Below are 18,547 nucleotides of genomic sequence, written 5' to 3'. Positions count from 1 at the left end.
GGTGAGAGCACGAGCTGGTGAACCGGGTGTGGATTCCGAACTGTCAGCCTCATCAGACGAGGCCGACGCTGCAGCGGTGGCGGGTGCGGGAACCTCAGCAGATCCGGAGGCTTCCTCTGACCATGAAACTCCTAAGGAGCAAGACGCTCCTTCTTCATTAGTGGCTGATCCAGAAGGTGTGCCGGTCAGTGTGCGCTCCTCGTCATACTGGAGGCAGTGACTATCCTGGACGCAACCTTTTTGGGTGTGGCTCAGGCAGCACGTGCAGCACGGGATGGGGTGGAAGTGCCTGGGGGAACGTACTCGGGGTCACGCTCATCATCAGAGCCAATGACCAGGCGGGCAGACGGGCCGACAAACATCGATCGTCCGCGTGCATAGACTCGATCTTGTTTTGGTGCCTTAGTAGGTAGTACTTGTAAAGGATCAATATTAGTACTAGAATAAGCAAACAAGACAAGAAAAACCCTACAAAAAAAAAATTTAAAATAAAGGACATTTCTATTGTAACAGTGAAACACAACAGACCAGGTGACGGTTCGTCGTGAGTACGACGGACCGTCATGGTGTCCGTCGTATCTTACTTAGACTATGTTTATATGGAGAACCTTGAAGGAGAGTCTCTGACAAGTATGACGGTACGTGTAGGACGGACCGTCACAGGTAAGACGGTCCGTCGTAGGTGTCCGTCAGAGGACACTTGAAAAAAAATATGGAGACCCTTAGGAGAGGGGTCTCTGACCATCGAAACGGTGATGAAGGACGGACCGCCACAGGTACGACGGTCCGTCGTAGGTGTCCGTCAGAGGACACTTGAAAGAAATATGGAGACCCTAGGAGAGGGGTCTCTGACCGCCGTGACGGTCATGCAGAACGGATCCCCGGCAGCGGTGCCAAAATTTGATACGCTCAAACTTACTTCTCAAATAAGAAGTAAAGCGGTCGTGTCAAGTAAATAACCCAACTGTGAGGTTGGGATCGTTCTCACGAGGAAAATAGATTAGACTTAACTTCAATTTATTACTACTATTGTTTAGTCAATTACTTCCTTGGAAAGCAAAAATGATAAAAAGGGGGGTTTCTATTCTTAAATAAATGAAAATAACTAGCGAAATAAAAGGAGACAACTAACAGCTTCGAATGTTGGAGTTTAATCAATTAATCAAAGTAACTAGGGTTTACGTGTTCCCCACAGGTTCATAACTTTATAAGTCTAACTATAACAAATCTTTCCTAGTATCTTGCATGCAAAGTGATAAGTTATGTATTTCTAAATCCTTGGTCCGGCATCTAGAAAATTTCACTCCGCACCATGGTCCGGCTACGTGTGTTGCTATCCTAACCCTTATCTTTACCTCATATTAAGCATCGTATTCGACATTTGACTAAGTTATTACCTCGTACCTATCAATAGTAGCCTATTAGATAGTATACACTAAATCTATGTTGATAATTCATTTCCTATTATCTACCTCCTTGGTCCGGCAAGTAGCATTAAGGCGAGTTCTAACGTCGGCCATCCGTTAAAAAGACTTCTATGCGAAAGAGTTATCAATACATGCAAGACACTGTTCTAGAATTGTTATTTTAGTTAGGTTTTACCTCATTATTTGCCTATGGTTCTCACAACCCTAGTTATGGAGTTTAGTTACCCATAGTCATAATCAAAATATTCAAATATATGATATAAGAATTCATGTACTTACTTCAATGAGAAAGAGTAAAATCCGAAAGTTCGCTTGATTAATCAACAAAAATCACCAACAATAAATGATAAAAGTCTCAAGATAATCAAAAATCTAACAATAATCAAGGGTCTAACCAAATAATCCCGAGTCTAACCTAAAAATACAGAGTCTAAACTCAAAAACGAGGTTTTTAGAACTATTTATAGAAAATAAAAACCTAATTAAACAACGACTCTATTTGCTGGAAATCTGTCAAAAACGCGGCTGGATTGACGGACATCGCGACGGATCGTCGTGGTCACGACGGACCGTCATGGACTCCGTCGTCCTATACTTGATGAAATTTCTTCTGCTGCTCTCTTCATTACCCTCGACGGCAGGTATGATGGATCGTTACGAGCACAACGGTCCGTAGAGGGTCTCCATTCAAAAACACTTGAACTCTTGGAATATGGGTACTGGGGCTACTTCTCTGATCTTCATGACGAACCTGCAGGACGGACCGTCATGGCTACGACGGTCCGTCACCCACTCCGTAAACCCACACTTGGTCAGACTTCCCCATCTTCCTTCAGCAGCTGCACTACTCTGCCACCTACGGACCGTCACAAGCATGAAGGACCATCACAAGCTCCATAGGTGGTCTCTTCTGCATTTCTTCGCTCAAAAACCTCCGCGTTCATCTTTGGACAGATTTCCTGCAAATAAGGAGAAACTTATATAAAAATTAGCACAAAAAGGCTTTTGCACACACTAAACTTAAGGAAAAAGTATTAATAATACCGTGAAACCGCGGAATATCAACACCCTCAACTTAAATTCGTTGTTTGTCCTCAAGCGACGCACTATGACTCAATACACAATCTTTGTACAACAGTATCCATGTTTTATCCTTTGCAATCATTTGGCTATCAATCCCGATTAATCTTTTCATATTTATGCATGCTATCACTATTAGGCTTGAATTATGTGGAATCAGACCATGACACAGACTCACCATGCACTAACACCTATCCTCTTCGATCTCTCACCGAGGTGCTAATATTTTCGGTTATGCAACTAGTGTCCTCACTTCAAAACAAAATCCTCATTTTTCACACAATGATTTCAGTTTGAGTATAAGGATTACTTTTCAACACTCACTCTCAGAACAAATTCACACTCATTCATACCTATTGCCATAAGCGTGCCCTTATTTTCACTGCTTTAAGTTCGCTATACAACCCTTAGGATCACGATAGGACTTTCTTAGCTTGTAACATAGGCTCAGGGTCAGGTAGGGTATATTTAGGTATACATTAGTGACTTTTTGCCCTCCTTGACATATCGGCTAAACATACCATTTTCTATCATTTTATTTTGCCCAGTTTCCCACATTCTTTCACGTTGCTATTTTCCCTTTTTTCTTCATTTGTGTAAGTGACTCTCTTCTTTTCTTGCTTCTATATTTTATTTTTGTTTTTTCATTTTTACTTTTCTTTCAACTACTTTTTGAGTCACTTTACTTTTCTTCTTTCTCTCTCTTTATTCTTTCAACCCCACTTTCCAGAGCATTCCTCATAATAGCGACCCTCAACTCATTGCTTTGACATGAGTCAAAGTACACAATACCCAAAGTTGGGTCAGACCCATAAAAAGGTTGTTTACTGCATTAGCCACCCTCAACTTATGCTTTTGGCATAAGCTGAGGTGCACATGTCCAAGGAGGGACCAGGGCCAACACATTATTCCCAGAAAAGATCAGTTGGGGTGAGAAAGAAAGGTCTAATTTAAGCTCAAATCATTTGGATCAAAGAAGGATAAATTTCATTTGGTTTTCTTTTATTTAGGCTAAAAATGGGCTATATTGAATAATGGCCTATGATCCTTTCCTATTTGTCTATTACATCTTACTTTTAGCAAGACTAACCAGGCAAGTTCTAGCTCATTACAAATAGTGGACTATTAAAATCTTCCTCACACTCACTTGACATCTCATCACTCTATCAGATTATCAGACACCTAGTTCGAATTTTAGACTTAGGGTTATGCAGTGGTGTACCTCCATGTCATGCTTAGAGCCACACATTTATCAATTACTTTGCCTAGTCATGCATCATTTTCCATTTTATCAGGATATCATTTTATCCATCATGCTCCTGAATTAAACTATGTACACAAGATATAGACATGCCGGTTCAACGGAAAAAGTAATCAGTTTTTCAGGGAATAACAACACAGGAAAGAAAACCCCAAAAGAGGATAGTGAATTGGGCTACTCAGACTTCACCCTAGCACTCACTTTCCATTTACCCAACCCCTAACAAAAATACATGCAATTATCCCCAATGCATAAAAAAAATTTAAATACTAGAGTGGTAGGTGAAGCAAACCTGGGGCGCAAAGCGCCGACGATCAGCAAGCTGGTGGGTCTGGTTCCCCAGAACCCACTAACTCTCTAATCTGGACACCCTCAGTGGTGTCCTCAGCATCAACAGCACTATCAGCAGTGCCTCCCGCTATCTCAACAGTTCTGGAGCTAGACACCTTAGCAGCTAACTCTTCTGCTCTCATCTGACGCGCCTCCTCCTCAGCAAGTGAGGCTCTCCTCGCAGCCTCCATCTCACGGTGCTCCTTCTTCCGTGCTCGCGCCTCATCTTCCTCTCGACCCCTCCGCCTCTTGGCATGCTCTCGAGGGGAAGGTGGTGGAATCTCTGAAGTGGCGAATAGGTCGCCATCACTGTGTCTTCAGCAGGCTCTACAGAAGGGGCCTCAGACTCAGGCACCCTAGCCTCTAAGATCGTATCAATATCTGCTCGAAGACTGTCGACCGCAGCCTGAAGGGTCGACACATCCACCGGAGGGGCTGGTCGGGCTAGCACTCGCAACTCAAAAGCGTCCAAGCGCTGATGAACCTCAACGATCTTCAGCTTTGTGTGCTGGACCATTCTCCGCTCCAAGCGCTCTTCTGTCTCAGCAATAGACTTCTGCATCCAAGGCTGGATGTGATGCAGAAGTGTGGCCATCTGTGCCTCTAATTTCTGGACCCTAGCAAGAGGGACCAGAGCGGAGAAAGGGGCTGAGCGAGAGGAGCTCGGGGCGGTGCTACTACCCGGGATAGACTCGACCGGGGTAGTGTCAGTGGAAGCCGCCTGCGTAGCCGTGCGGGTCTCTGCTACCGTCTCAGCCAGATTGTCACCAAGAGGAGGCAACTCTGGACGGGGCCCTTCGCGTAGAGCCAACTTATTGGCCTCATCCCTAATGAGGCCGATATCAACTGTGCCCAGCGGGGTCTTGAGTTGATCAACATGCCATATAGGCAAACCGGTAGACCTGCATAGAGAAAATATCATGCACGGGAAAGGGTAAGTAGTTGGGACTTTAAAAGCCCTCTCGTGCATGACCGCCCGTAGAAGCCACGCAAAATCCACCTCAAACCCGGCTATCATCGCCTACATAAGTATTGCTCGATCCCATGTGACGATATTATCAGCGGCTGTGGGGGAAAGGCATTGGCGGACAATCAACCACAAAAACTTCATCGTGAAAGTCAGGTTGGCCTTCTTGATGGCCCCCTTCGGCTCAGTCACCCAGTCGGCACCCTCTCCATCAACGGACAAGTGCAGGTCCATCCACCTCTTGGTGGTCTCTCTCAGCGATGGCTCACGCAGAAATTGGCCATCTTTGACAATCTGCCATCGGTAGTCAAACTCGGCAGTGAGAGGGGCCCGATTAGCATCAACATTCTGGCCGTATAGAAACCGGTGGATAGCAGGTAGGGAGATATCAACCGGAATGCCACGTACTCGGACCTGCTCAAGTGCGGCATGTTTTGCGGGGGCAGCCCTCCTATCAATCTGCGATCTGAGAGTCGCTACGTAGGATGCGTAGCACTCTCGGACTAGCTCTTCACTATAACATCCCAACGGACGTGCTGTCCACTCCAGTCGATGTCTGGTGAAGAGATTGTGGATCTCAGGCATCGTCGGGAGACTCCCGTAAGGACCCGCCGCTCTAATGTAAGTGTCCGAGTCATAACTCCTTTGTCATTCAGGAACTTGGCATCGGAATAGACTTGAAACTACCCGTCTACACACCACCAGTTGGGCTGGTCGGTGACCAGGGTGAGAGCACGAGCTGGTGAACCGGGTGTGGCCGAACTGTCAGCCTCATCAGACGAGGCCGACGCTTGAGCGGTGGCGGGTGCGGGAACCTCAGCAGATCTGGAGGCTTCCTCTGACCACGAAACTCCTAAGGAGCCAGACGCTCCTTCTTCATTACTGGCTGAACTAGAAGGTTTGCCGGTCAGTGTGTGCTCCTCATCATACTGGAAGGCAGTGACTACGCCGCACGCCACCTTTTTGGGTGTGGCTCTGGCAGCACGTGCATCACAGGATGGGGTGGAAGTGCCAGGGGGAACGTACTCGGGGTCACGCTCATCATCAGAGCAAATGACTAGGTGGGTAGACAGGCGACAGACTTCGATCGCCCGCGTGCATAAACTCGATCTTGTTTTGGTGCCATAGTAGGTAGTACCTTTAAAGGATCAATATTAGTACTAGAATAAGCAAACAAGACAACAAAAACCACACAAAATAAAAAAAATTAAAATAAAATGACATTTCTATAGTTACAGTGAAACACAACGGACTAGGTGACGGTTCGTCGTGAGTACGACGGACCGTCATGGGGTCCGTCGTGTCTTACTTAGACTATCTTTATATGGAGAACCCTAAAGGAGAGTCTCTGACAAGTATGACGGTATGTGCAGGACGGACCGTCACAGGTAAGACGGTCCGTCGTAGGTGTCCGTCAGAGGACACTTGAAAAAAGAATATGGAGACCCTTAGGGGAGGGTCTCTGACGATCGAAACGGTCATGCAGGAAAGACCGTCACACGTACGACGGTCCATCGTAGGTGTCTGTCAGAGGACACTTGAAAGAAATATGGAGACCCTAGGAGAGGGGTCTCTGACCGTCATGACGGTCATGCAGGACGGATCCCCGGCAGCGGCGCCAAAATTTGAAACGCTCAAACTTACTTCTCAAATAAGAAGTAAAGCGGTCGTGTCAAGTAAATAACCCAACTAGTGAGGATGGGATCATTCCCACGAGGAAAATAGTTTAGACTTAACTTCAATTAATTACTACTATTGTTTAGTCAATTACTTCCTTGGAAAGCAAAAATAATAAAAATGGGGGTTTCTATTCCTAAATAAATGAAAATAACTAGCGAAATAAAAGGAGAAACTAACAGCTTTGAATGTTGGAGTTTAATCAATTAATCAAAGTAACTAGGGTTTACGTGTTCCCCACAGGTTCATAACTTTATAAGTCTAACTATAACAATTCTTTCCCAGTATGTTGCATGCAAGGTGATAAGTTATGTATTTCTAAATCCTTGGTGCGGCATCTAGAAAATTTCACTCCGCACCTTGGTCCGGCTACGTGTGTTGCTATCCTAACCCTTATCTTTACCTCATATTAAGCATCGTATTCGATATTTGACTAAGTTATTACATCGTACCAATCAACACTAGCCTATTAGATAGTATACACTAAATCTACGTTGATAATTTTTTTCCTATTATCTACGTCCGTGGTCCGGCAAGTAGCATTAAGGCGAGTTCTAACATTTTCCATCCGTTAAAATGACTTCTATGCGAAAGAATTATCCGTACATGCAAGACACAATTCTAGAATTGTTATTTTAGTTAGGTTTTACCTTATTATTTTCCTATGGTTCCCACAAGTTATGGAGTTTAGTTACCCATAGTCATAATCACAATATTCAAATATATGATATAAGAATTCATGTACTTACGTCAATGAGAAAGAGTAAAATCCGAAAGTTCGCTTGATTAATCAACAAAAATCACAAACAATCAATGATAAAAGTCTCACGATAATAAAAAATCTAACAATCATCAAGGGCCTAACCAAATAATCCTGAGTCTAACCTAATAATACAGAGTCTAAACTCAAAAACGAGGTTTTTCGAACTATTTATAGAAAATAAAAACCTAATTAAACAAGGACTCTATTTGCTGGAAATCTGTCAAAAACGCGGCTGGATCGACGGACATCGCGACGGATCGTCGTGGTCACGACGGACCGTCATGGACTCCGTCGTCCTATACTTGATGAAATTTCTTCTGCTGCTCTCTTCATTACCCTCGACGGCAGGTATGACGGATCGTAACGAGCACAACGGTCCGTCGAGAGTCTCCGTTCCAAAACACTTGAACTCTTGGAATATGGGTAATGGGGCTACTTCTCTGATCTTCATGACGAACCTGCAGGATGGACCTTCATGGCTACGACGATACGTCACGCACTCCGTAAACCCACACTTGGTCAGACTTCCCCATCTTCCTTCAGCAGCTGCACTACGATGTCACCTACGGACCATCACAAGCTCCGTAGGTGGTCTCTTCTGCATTTCTTCGCTCAAAAACCTCCGCGTTCATCTTTGGATAGGTTTCCTACAAATAAGGAGAAACTTATATAAAAATTAGCACAAAAAGGCTTTTGGACACACTAAACTTAAGGAAAAAGTATTAATAATACAGTGAAACCACGGTATATCAGGCAGGTGCGGGAACCTTAGCAGATCCGGAGGCTTCCTCCATCCACGAAACTCCTAAGGAGACAGACGCTCCTTTTTCATTAGTGGCTGACCCAGAAGGTGTGCCGGTCAGTGTGGGCTCCTCATCAGACTGGGAGGCAGTGACTACGCCGTACGCCACCTTTTTGGGTGTGGCTCTGGCAGCCCGTGCAGCACGGTTATGGGGTGGAAGTGCCTGGAGGCACGTACTCGGGGTCTCGCTCATCATCAGATCCAATGACCAGGCGGGCAGACGGGGCGACAGACTTCGATCGCCCGCGTGTATAGACTCTATCTTGTTTTGGTGCCATAGTAGATAGTGCCAATAAAGGATCATTATCAGTATCAGAAAGAACAAACAAGACAAGCAAAACAACAAAAAATAAATAAATAAAAAATAAAATAAAATGACATTGCTATAGTAACAGTGAAACAGAAAGGACCAGGTGACGGCTCGTCGTGAGTACGACGGACCGTCATGGGGTCCGTCGTGTCTTACTTAGACTATATTTATATGGAGAACCCTGAAGGAGAGTCTCTGACAAGTATGACGGTATATGCAGGACGGACCGTCACAGGTATGACGGTCCGTCGTAAGTGTCCATCAGAGGACACTTGAAAAAAATATGGAGACCCTTGGGAGAGGGGTCTCTGACCATCATGACGGTCATGCAGGACGGACCGTCGAGGGTATGACGGTTCGTCGTAGTTTTCCGTTTGAGGATACTTAGGAAAATAGAGAGAGACCCTTAGGAAAAGGTTCTCTGACAACAAGAACGGTTGTGCAGGACGGACCGTCACAGGTACGACGGTCCGTCGTAGGTGTCCGTCAGAGGACACTTGAAAAAAATATGGAGACCCTTAGGAGAGGGGTCTCTGACCATCATAACGGTCATGCAAGACGGACCGTCGTGGTTATGATGGTCCGTCGTAGGTGTCCGGTTGAGGACACTTAAAAAAAATGAGAGACCCTTAGGAATAGGGTCTGTGACAACCAGAACGGTTGTGCAGGACGCACCGTCGTAAGGATAACGGTCTGTCGCATATGTCCGTTGGAGGACACTTAGAGAAAATTTGACAGTGGGCTGTTAGGGCATTTGGAACGGACCCAGTAACGGTCCGTCGTGGGTACGACGGTCCGTCATCGGGGTGTCGTTATGTAACTCAGTGACAGAACTGGAGATGCCCCATTCATCCCCTATGACCCAAATCGAATTGGTGGTGTTTTAACCTACATTTGTCTAACCCAAATACCTAGTAAACTAGCAATGCTAAAGCACCTATTTCTAGGGTTTTAACACGGCAATTTCGAGGATTTTTTAACCTAGGTCAGACAGAATTTTATAAAAAAAATGAACATTTCAAGAAGATCTAGGCTAATACTAATTGATAAACAAAAATGCAATATAAATGAGTAGAAATTAGAGACACATACCTGAGAATTTGAGAAAAACAAGAGGGAAAGGTACTTGGTGATCAAGAAGACACCCACAGCAGAAGCTCCGACTAGTAGATGATGACTTTTAGGAATTTGGAGAATTTAGGGGGAAAAGATCGGTTGTAAGAGAGCTTTGAAAGTTGAAAAGGGAGGGAAATGGGAGAAAGAGTGAAAGAATGGGTGAAATGAAGGGGTGGGGGTTTTAAATGATAAATTTTTAAAAAAACCCAGCCGGGTGGGGTCGGGTACGCTTCATTAATGACGCGACGATTCCACGACGACGGTCCATCTCGGTTGTGACGATTTGTCGTTGGTTCCGTCGCGTGTGCCCTATTTTGAAAATAACAGAAAGACGTACCTGGCACGACGGATTCATGCGACGGTCCGTCACAGGCACAACGGTCCGTCGACGTATCCGTCAGTGACTGCTGGAGAGTGATTTTCTGCAGAATTTCCTGGTGATGTGCCTGCAAATTTTAAAACCTATTAGTACAAAATTCTACCATTAGTAGAAACAAAAAAACTATAAGTATTGGGTTGCCTCCCAACAAGCGCCTGATTTAACGTCGCGGCACGACTAAGGACACTTGATTACTCAGCCTTCATCAAGATGGTATGCATCTATCATTTCATTCATCGATGCAGTATGCCCAAAATAGAGTTTTATTCGTTCTCTATCACCTTAAACCGCACTCCCTCCTTGGTTTTTAACTCAACTGATCCATTAGGGAATACTTGGGTAATCAAGTAAGGGTCAGTCCGTTTGGACTTGAGCTTGCCCGGAAGACAAGGCACCCCAAAACTGTCTAAAAGCACCAAATCCCCAACCATAAACTCTTGTTGTGCACTTTTAATTTCATTCTCCTTCTTCATCTTGTCTTTGTGGGATATGGAGGATACAAATTGGAGCGCACCACTCTGCCTCATGGTCCTACAAATGTTGAAGGTCGCTTCTTCATTGTTAAACCGAAAGTTCATCTGCCCCTTTTCCATATCAAAGGCTCTACCTGTAGCAAGGAATGGCCTCCCAAGAATAATAGGCACTTCAAAATCGACTTCACAATCAAGAATAACAAAATCTGCCGGAAATATGAATGACTCCACTTTTACTAGCACATCATGGAGTATCCCTATAGGCCTTTTTACTGTTCGATCAGCCATCAGTAGCCGCATCGGAGTGGGTTTTGGGTCACCCAAACCCAACTTCTTGTAAATCGAGAGGCTCATGAGATTTATGCTTGCCCCCAGATCACATAATGCTTTCGCAAAATGTAATTACCCGACTGTACAAGGAATAGTGAACACACCCGGATCTTGTTTCTTTGGTACGAGAGATCTTGTAGCAATAGCACTACAATGTTGCAGTCTATCATCATCCTCGAAAGTTACCGATCTTTTCTTTGTAACCAGATCTTTCATAAACTTGGCATAACCAAGCATTTGTTCAAGAGCTTCTACCAAAGGGACATTGATAGAAAGCTGCTTCAGCATTGTTATAAAACGCCGATATTTACCATCCTCGGTCTTTTTCACTAATCTCTGAGGGAAGGGTGGTGGTGGTCTAGGCATGGGAATTACCTTCATAGGGACTTCTGCATCTTTTCCAGTGCTCTCTTCTGCTTCACCACTACCCTTTACCACCTTATCATCATCCTTTCTCACATTTTCCTCATTAGACGGCATAGGTGGGTCAATGGCTTGCTTACCACCCCGAGTAGTGATTGTCATACAGTATGCATCATTTTTCGGATTTTGGACAGTGTTGCTAGGAAGAGTGCCCGGTTGCCGTGTGTTAACTGTCGCAGATAATTGGGCCATTTGCAACTCGATTTGCTTAATCGATATTGCATGTGTATCGACTTTTTTCCCAATACCTGCTAAATCACACCTTAACTCTTTAATGTGCTCATCACTAGCATCGAACCTCCTCATCATTTTGTGCAACATATCCTACACTCGCGCCATACTATCTCCACCATCCCTAGGAGTAACTTCACGATTTTGAGGAGGGACATAGGGCCCATTCCTATCATTTCTGTTACCGTAGTTACCCCTGTTAAAGTTGTTGTCGCGGTTGTAGTTTCCATCTCGGGCATAATGACCCTCACGGTTATAGGTACCATAGATCCGACCTTGGTTCCCTTGACCTTGGCACCAATTATCCTGATTTGAGCCTTGGGCGCTCGGTCGGAAACCTCCGTCTGCTCATTTACTGCATAGGAGTCCTCTGCATAATAGCATTCATCATTAGGAGGTGGTGGTTTAGGCAAGTAGTTAAGTGCATTTATCTTTTCTACACCCCTACTGATATGTTTTAGAACCAACCCAAGCTCAGTTCTCATCTGAGCCATTTCTTCACGAATCTCGTTNGTGATATGTTTTAGTACCAACCCAAGCTCAGTTCTCATCTGAGCCATTTCTTCACAAATCTCATATGTGGCTAGGTTGTGAGTGGACTGCACTGCCAAGGTATTTCTCCCGGTATCTGACTTCCTAGTACTCAAAGCTTTATTATTCCGAGACATTTTCTCTAATTTTTCAGCAATCTCAGTATAAGGACACTCCCCATAAGATCCACCTGCTATAGTGTCCAACACCGCTTTATTATTATCATCCTGTCCTCGGTAGAAGTATTCCTTCAGTGACTCATCATCTATACGGTGATTTGGGACACTTCTCAAGAACGAGCAGAATCTATCCCAAGAACTACTAACTGACTCTCCTGGTAGTGCCACAAAGTTGTTCACTCTATCTTTGTTGTTTAGTTTCTTCGAGACCGGATAGTAGTGTGCTAAGAAAACATCCCTTAGTTGGTTCCAAGTGAAAATTGAGTTGTACGGGAGCTCAGTGAATCATATAGCAACCTCTCCCGTTAGTGAGAGAGGAAACACTCTGATCCCTATTACATCCAAGTCCAGGTCAGGCCTCCCTACACAGCTTTTACACACCGCCCTTACCTTATCTATATGGGCATGTGGATCCTCAGAATGTAGCCCTGAAAACAACCCTCTAGCAATGAGCATTTGCATCAGGCTACTAGTTACCACGAAGGTGTAGCCTGGTGGTAGTGGGGGCAAGACAAGTGGTCCATCAGAGTCTTCTATGTTGTCATAGCCTCTGTAGTATGCTTGGGGCCGTGGAACGGGATTTTGTCCCCTCTGTTGGTGTTCACCCAAGGCATCGGGTAACAACTGACCATGAACATCAACCGGAGCTGGGATGTTCTGGTTTGGATCATCATCATTAATTCCCAAGTTTCTACTCATGTTGCGTAGTGTATGCTCTAATTCGTGATCGTAGGGAAATAGGGGTTCTCTTCCTCTCCGTGTATTTGGCATACAAGGAGGGTGATTTTGCACGAATCAAAAACAATAAAAAAAAGTAAAATCAAGAAAATATCAACTAAACTATAGTAATAAGTTAAAGTTAATCTAAAATCTACTTTCCCCGGCAGCGGCGCAAAAATTTTATATGCTCAAACTTACTTCTCAAATAAGAAGTAAAGCGGTCGTGTCAAGTAAATAACCCAACTAGTGAGGTTGCGATCGTTCCCACGAGGAAAATAGTTTAGACTTAACTTCAATCTATTATTACTATCGTTCAGTCAATTACATCCTTGGAAAGCAAAAATGAAAAAAAGGGGGGTTTCTATTCCTAAATAAATGAAAATAACTAGCGAATTTAAAGGAGACAACTTACATCTTCAAATGTTAGAGTTTAATCAATTAATCAAAGTAACTAGGGTTTACGTGTTCCCCACAGGTTCATAACTTGATAATTCTAACTATAACAATTCTTTCCTTGTATCTTGCATGCAAAGTGATAAGTTATGTATTTCTAAATCCTTGGTCCGGCATCTAGAAAATTTTACTCCGCACCTTGGTCCGGCTACGTGTGTAGCTATCCTAACCCTTATCTTTACCTCATTTTAAGCATCGTATTTGATATTTGACTAAGTTATTACCTCGTACCAATCAATAATAGCCGATTAGATAGTATACACTAAATCTATGTTGATAATTCTTTTCCTATTATCTACCTCCTTGGTCCGGAAAGTAGCATTAAGGCGATTTCTAACGTTGGTCATCCGTTAAAAAGACTTCTAAGCGAAAGAATTATCAATACTTGCAAGACACTATTCTAGAATTCTTATTTTAGTTAGGTTTTACCTCATTATTTGCCTATAGTTCCCACAACCTTAGTTATGTAGTTTAGTTACCCATAGTCATAATCACAATATTCAAATATATGGTATAAGAATTCATGTACTTACTTCAATGAGAAAGAGTAAAATCCGAAAGTTCGCTTGATTAATCAACAAAAATCACCAACAATCAATTACTAAAATTAATTGAAGGACAAAGAGTCTAACAAAGAGTCTAAAAATAATCAAGGGCCTAACCAAATAATCCAGAGTCTAACCTCAAAAAATAAAAACCTAATTAAACAAGGACTCTATTTGCTGTAAATCTGTCAAAACGCGGCTGGATCAACGGACCTCGCGACGGATCGTCGTGGTCACGACGGGCCGTCATGGATTCCGTTGTCCCATACTTGTGCAATCTCTCTTCATTACCCTCGACGGCAGGTATGACGGATCGTCAGAGGCACAACGGTCCGTCGAGGGTCTCCGTTCCAAAACACTTGAACTCTTGGAATATTGGTACTGGGACTACTTCTCTGATCTTCATGACGAACCTACAGGACGGACCGTCATGGCTACACGGTCCGTCACGCTTTCCGTAACCCCACACTTGGTCAGACTTCCCCATCTTTCTTCAGTAGCTGCACTACACTGCCACCTACTGATCGTCACGAGCATGACTGACCGTCACAAGCTCCGTAGGTGGTCTCTTCTGCATTTCTTTGTTCAAAAACCTCCGCATTCATCTTTGGACAGATTTCCTGCAAATAAGGAGAAACTTATATAAAAATTAGCACAAAAAGGCTTTTGGACACACTAAACTTAAGAAAAAAGTATTAATAATACTGTGAAACCACGGTATATCACCCCCACCAAAGGATGCAGGTAATTGATCTAGTGCTTCACTTATATCATCGAATAATATCTCTTATCAAAATCTATCGATCAAAATGAAAATTTAAATTTGATATTATTTTTCATATTATTATGTGTGCTTTATTTTTAAGAGTTTTGTTTCAATAATGGTACGTACTTTGCAATGATTTTTATCACAAATATTTTGTCTATTAGTATTTTTTGTCTCTTACATGTTATATCTCTTAATATTATATTATGCGTTTGAATTATATACACGACAACATATCAATTTTTTGATGTGTTTTTTAATAACTGGTAACTTTGTGTCTATTGGGGCCATATTTACAAGTAAGTATGAGAATAAAACGCATTCTTAATATATTAATACAAAATTTAGCTTCCAATCTTTGTAAATCCAATACGAGATGTTGATATATACAGAAAAATAGAGTGCTTTGGAAACCAAATTTAAAGAGACCCGAATACCATGAGGTCTCATGAAGTACTACTAAATATCAACTTTAATTTTGTTTTTTTTTTGTGTACAATAACTTGAAATATACTATATACGCATATCATATTGTTCAAATAAATAAAAGATTTACATAAGATAAATCTCAATTGAAAGAATATCAAAGTATTAGGATTCGTACCTAATTCAAATAAGTAAGTAATTAGTACATATAATTTTAGTTGATTTCAAAATACTAAATATAAGGAAAAAAGTAAATGAAAATTTTTGTCTGTTGTTATGTTTTTTAAATGAAGCTCAAAGAATTCAATCAATGTTTCTAATGACTACATGCTTTTAAAGTTATATATAAATTGGCTGCTTTCCATTTGTTTCGTGCAACATATTGCATTATTGGCTCTGTCGCTTTAGTGAGCTATGAATTTCCTTGCTATTTCTCTTCTTTTTTCTAACTCACTTAGGGTTTTTGTACATAAATTAATTACCTATATAGACAATCCAAACAATGAGATTGAATATAGTGTATGTTGTCATTAGGCAAATTATAGAATCCAAATGGGCTAAATAAAGATGATGTAGATGATGTTCGTGAGCAAGTCATAAACCAAAAGCTACTAGTACTTGACTATTTTGAATTGTCTTTGCCATATGTTGTGGTGGAAAAGATGAGGGAAGAGAGGCTAAGATGGTCACACTAGTGAGGAGGTGTGAGAAATTGGTTATAGAGGAGAGGTAGAGGTAGTCCAAAAAAGTCATTTGGGAGAGCTAATAGACATGATATGACGTAGTTTCAGGTTACCAAGGATGTGAACCTAGGTAGGAGGGTATAGAGTGCACATATTAGGATAGAAAGTTAATAATATTGTAGTGTTATCTTGGCTGTTGTGTGCGATGGTATTAGTTGTCTTATTGTAGTTCTTATGTTTTATTTTTATCATTGTTTATTATTGTTTTTTAACTATTCTACCCTAGTAGACCTTTGCAATGATTCATTGTTATTTGCTATATTCTCTTCATTTTCTCCTTCTTTATACCTGATTTTGTTTGATTTGAGCTCAAGGTCTTTTGAAAGTTGTCTATCTACCTCAATGAGGTGGTGGTAAGGTCTGCACACATTGTACCTTCCCAGACCTCAGTTGTGAGATTTCAGTGGATATGTTGTTTTTACCAAATATAGTGGAGGTTGTAATGAATTATTCATATTTTAAGAGAGATTGATTTGTTATGTTAAACTTTATGATAAACCTTATTTCATCTAGGTTGAGTTTTTTTATGTTTTCTCCTGTCTGTTTTCATCTTGGATGGCGGGGTTGACGTGCTTATTCTTGGCTTGTTTCCTCTTCCTGGATAAAATGTATATTGGGTGTGGGTGGGGATGCTCCATTAAGTTTCACTAACAAGAATTATGCATCAAGAGAGAAGTACAAAAAATGCGGACAACCAAAGGAGGTAGCAGCAATGCCAGCAATTGCAATCCCTGGAGCATATCTCCCATCTCATCCAAATTATTTTGACAGGACACAAGGAGGTAGGGAACAAAGGTTGAACATTGGGTTCTTTGGACATGGAGTTCTCCAACAACTTTCCTTGAGCTCTAACAGGTCGCTAGGAGAGGCTAGTCAATACCAAAGCCAGCCTGCTCATCACTATAGACTGTTGCAAACTCTTGGAGTTCCATATGCAAGCCAAACGAATCAGCTGCTTCCAGATCCAAATGCATGGCGTAATGGTGACTGGATCTGCAGTTGTGCCTTTCACAACTACTATTCTCGTGCTTAGTTATTTGCAAATAGAACATTAAATACATCCAATGTATCACAAAGCATTTTTAACTAGTGGTTTCATGTGGATGCACATCTTCTCTTGTAGCACAAAAAATGCAATGCGTCTGCACCTCCAGCTTCATCTTCTTCTCTTGCCAGTACCCCCATTACAGGTTTGCACATCATAAATCTTTCATTGGTTTTCTGTTAAATTAATGAGTATATATCACAACCTTATACTTTATGCAAAAGAAGTATATATATTAGAATGCTTATGCAGTCACTATACTTATTTTAATTTTTTGTTGTTACCCTTCACCTTAGATCCCCAGTTTGTGCTTCCTTGGTTACTCAAACCCGCAACCTCAGGGTTGGAGGTGGAGTGTGCTTACACTTGAGGAGCCATCGCTTGTCACAGTCACTGTCCTTGCAGAGCTCTTTTTAACTATTTCTACTTTATAGCTGACTAGTTTTCCAAGTTTCATTTTAGTTCTTTCAAAACCATTGGAACCTATACATGAATAACATATATTGAGCAAGGGAAGCCGTATGTTATGATGCTTGGACTTGCTATTTTTCAGTCTTTGGTATCTGTCATCATCTGTTGTTTGTTATGCTTGCGTAGGTGATCTCACTATTTTGATGATGGTACTATTCCCTACTTATATGCTCAGCACTGGTTTCCTATTAGTGGTCGCGTTTCCTTTGATGTTGTTTCTCCTTTCCATTATGTTTCTCATTTGATTAACTTGAGAGAGCGGTCTTTAGTACGCAACTTCTCTACCTCCACGAGATAGAGGAAACGTTTGCGTACACTTTTCCTTACCTAGACCCCACTTTGTGGGATTTCACTGTGTATGTTGTTGCTTTTTGAAAAATTTCTTTTTACCTGTACGTGTTTGCTTTTAGTCCAGATATCTGTGCGTGTAACTGAACTAGTTTGATCTCTCATGTCTTCCCTCTCACAATGAACCTATTGGAACAAAGCGATTAGCATCTGAGGAACTTGTTCATGATTGGGAAAACAAGAGGCTGAATGCAGGGTATGTAGGGAACCATCTTCTGGTATTGATATCCATAAATTGATGTTATGGATTGTTTGGTTGACATTCTTACTTTCTTTTTATTTGAACTTTTAGACATTTGGGTGTCAACAACGCTATCTAGGAGCAGAATGGATGGGTGATTAAGGGGTAAATCATATAATTGCAATCCCTAGAGAAAAATCAATGGTGCTTTCTTTGCAAGTCAACATACAGATTCCTCGTGTACCAGTAACAGCTACACTCCTTGGTAAAGGGTAACATTTTATTATCTACTTACGCTTTTGTGTTATTTAGACTGACTAGTGGAGGCAACAGAAGATACTCACATTTATTTTGGAAAATAGTAGTGCAACAATCACAGGATAATTTGTTCCTAAACACCACCAAATTAAAACGTCATTGAGAGTTTTTTCGGTCATATCTAGGGGGTACTTGTGCATTTTCCCGATATAAAATAAAGTTTAATGATTTGCCTATATAATTTCTTATAATTAAGCGATCTTTTAAATAGAGAAAATACATAATTATCACATTCAACTATAACACTTATTT

General features: G+C 41.9%; 1 pseudogene; it reads left to right on the top strand.

The window, feature by feature from the left end:
• LOC107001145 overlaps positions 1-18,253 on the top strand; it is a 34,896-nt pseudogene extending 16,643 nt beyond the window's left edge.
• The last annotated feature ends 294 nt before the right edge of the window (positions 18,254-18,547 follow it).

This window comes from Solanum pennellii, chromosome 10, assembly GCF_001406875.1.
Source record: "Solanum pennellii chromosome 10, SPENNV200".
Classification (NCBI taxonomy): Eukaryota; Viridiplantae; Streptophyta; class Magnoliopsida; order Solanales; family Solanaceae; genus Solanum; species Solanum pennellii.
This window is presented reverse-complemented; position numbering and strand designations above follow the sequence as displayed.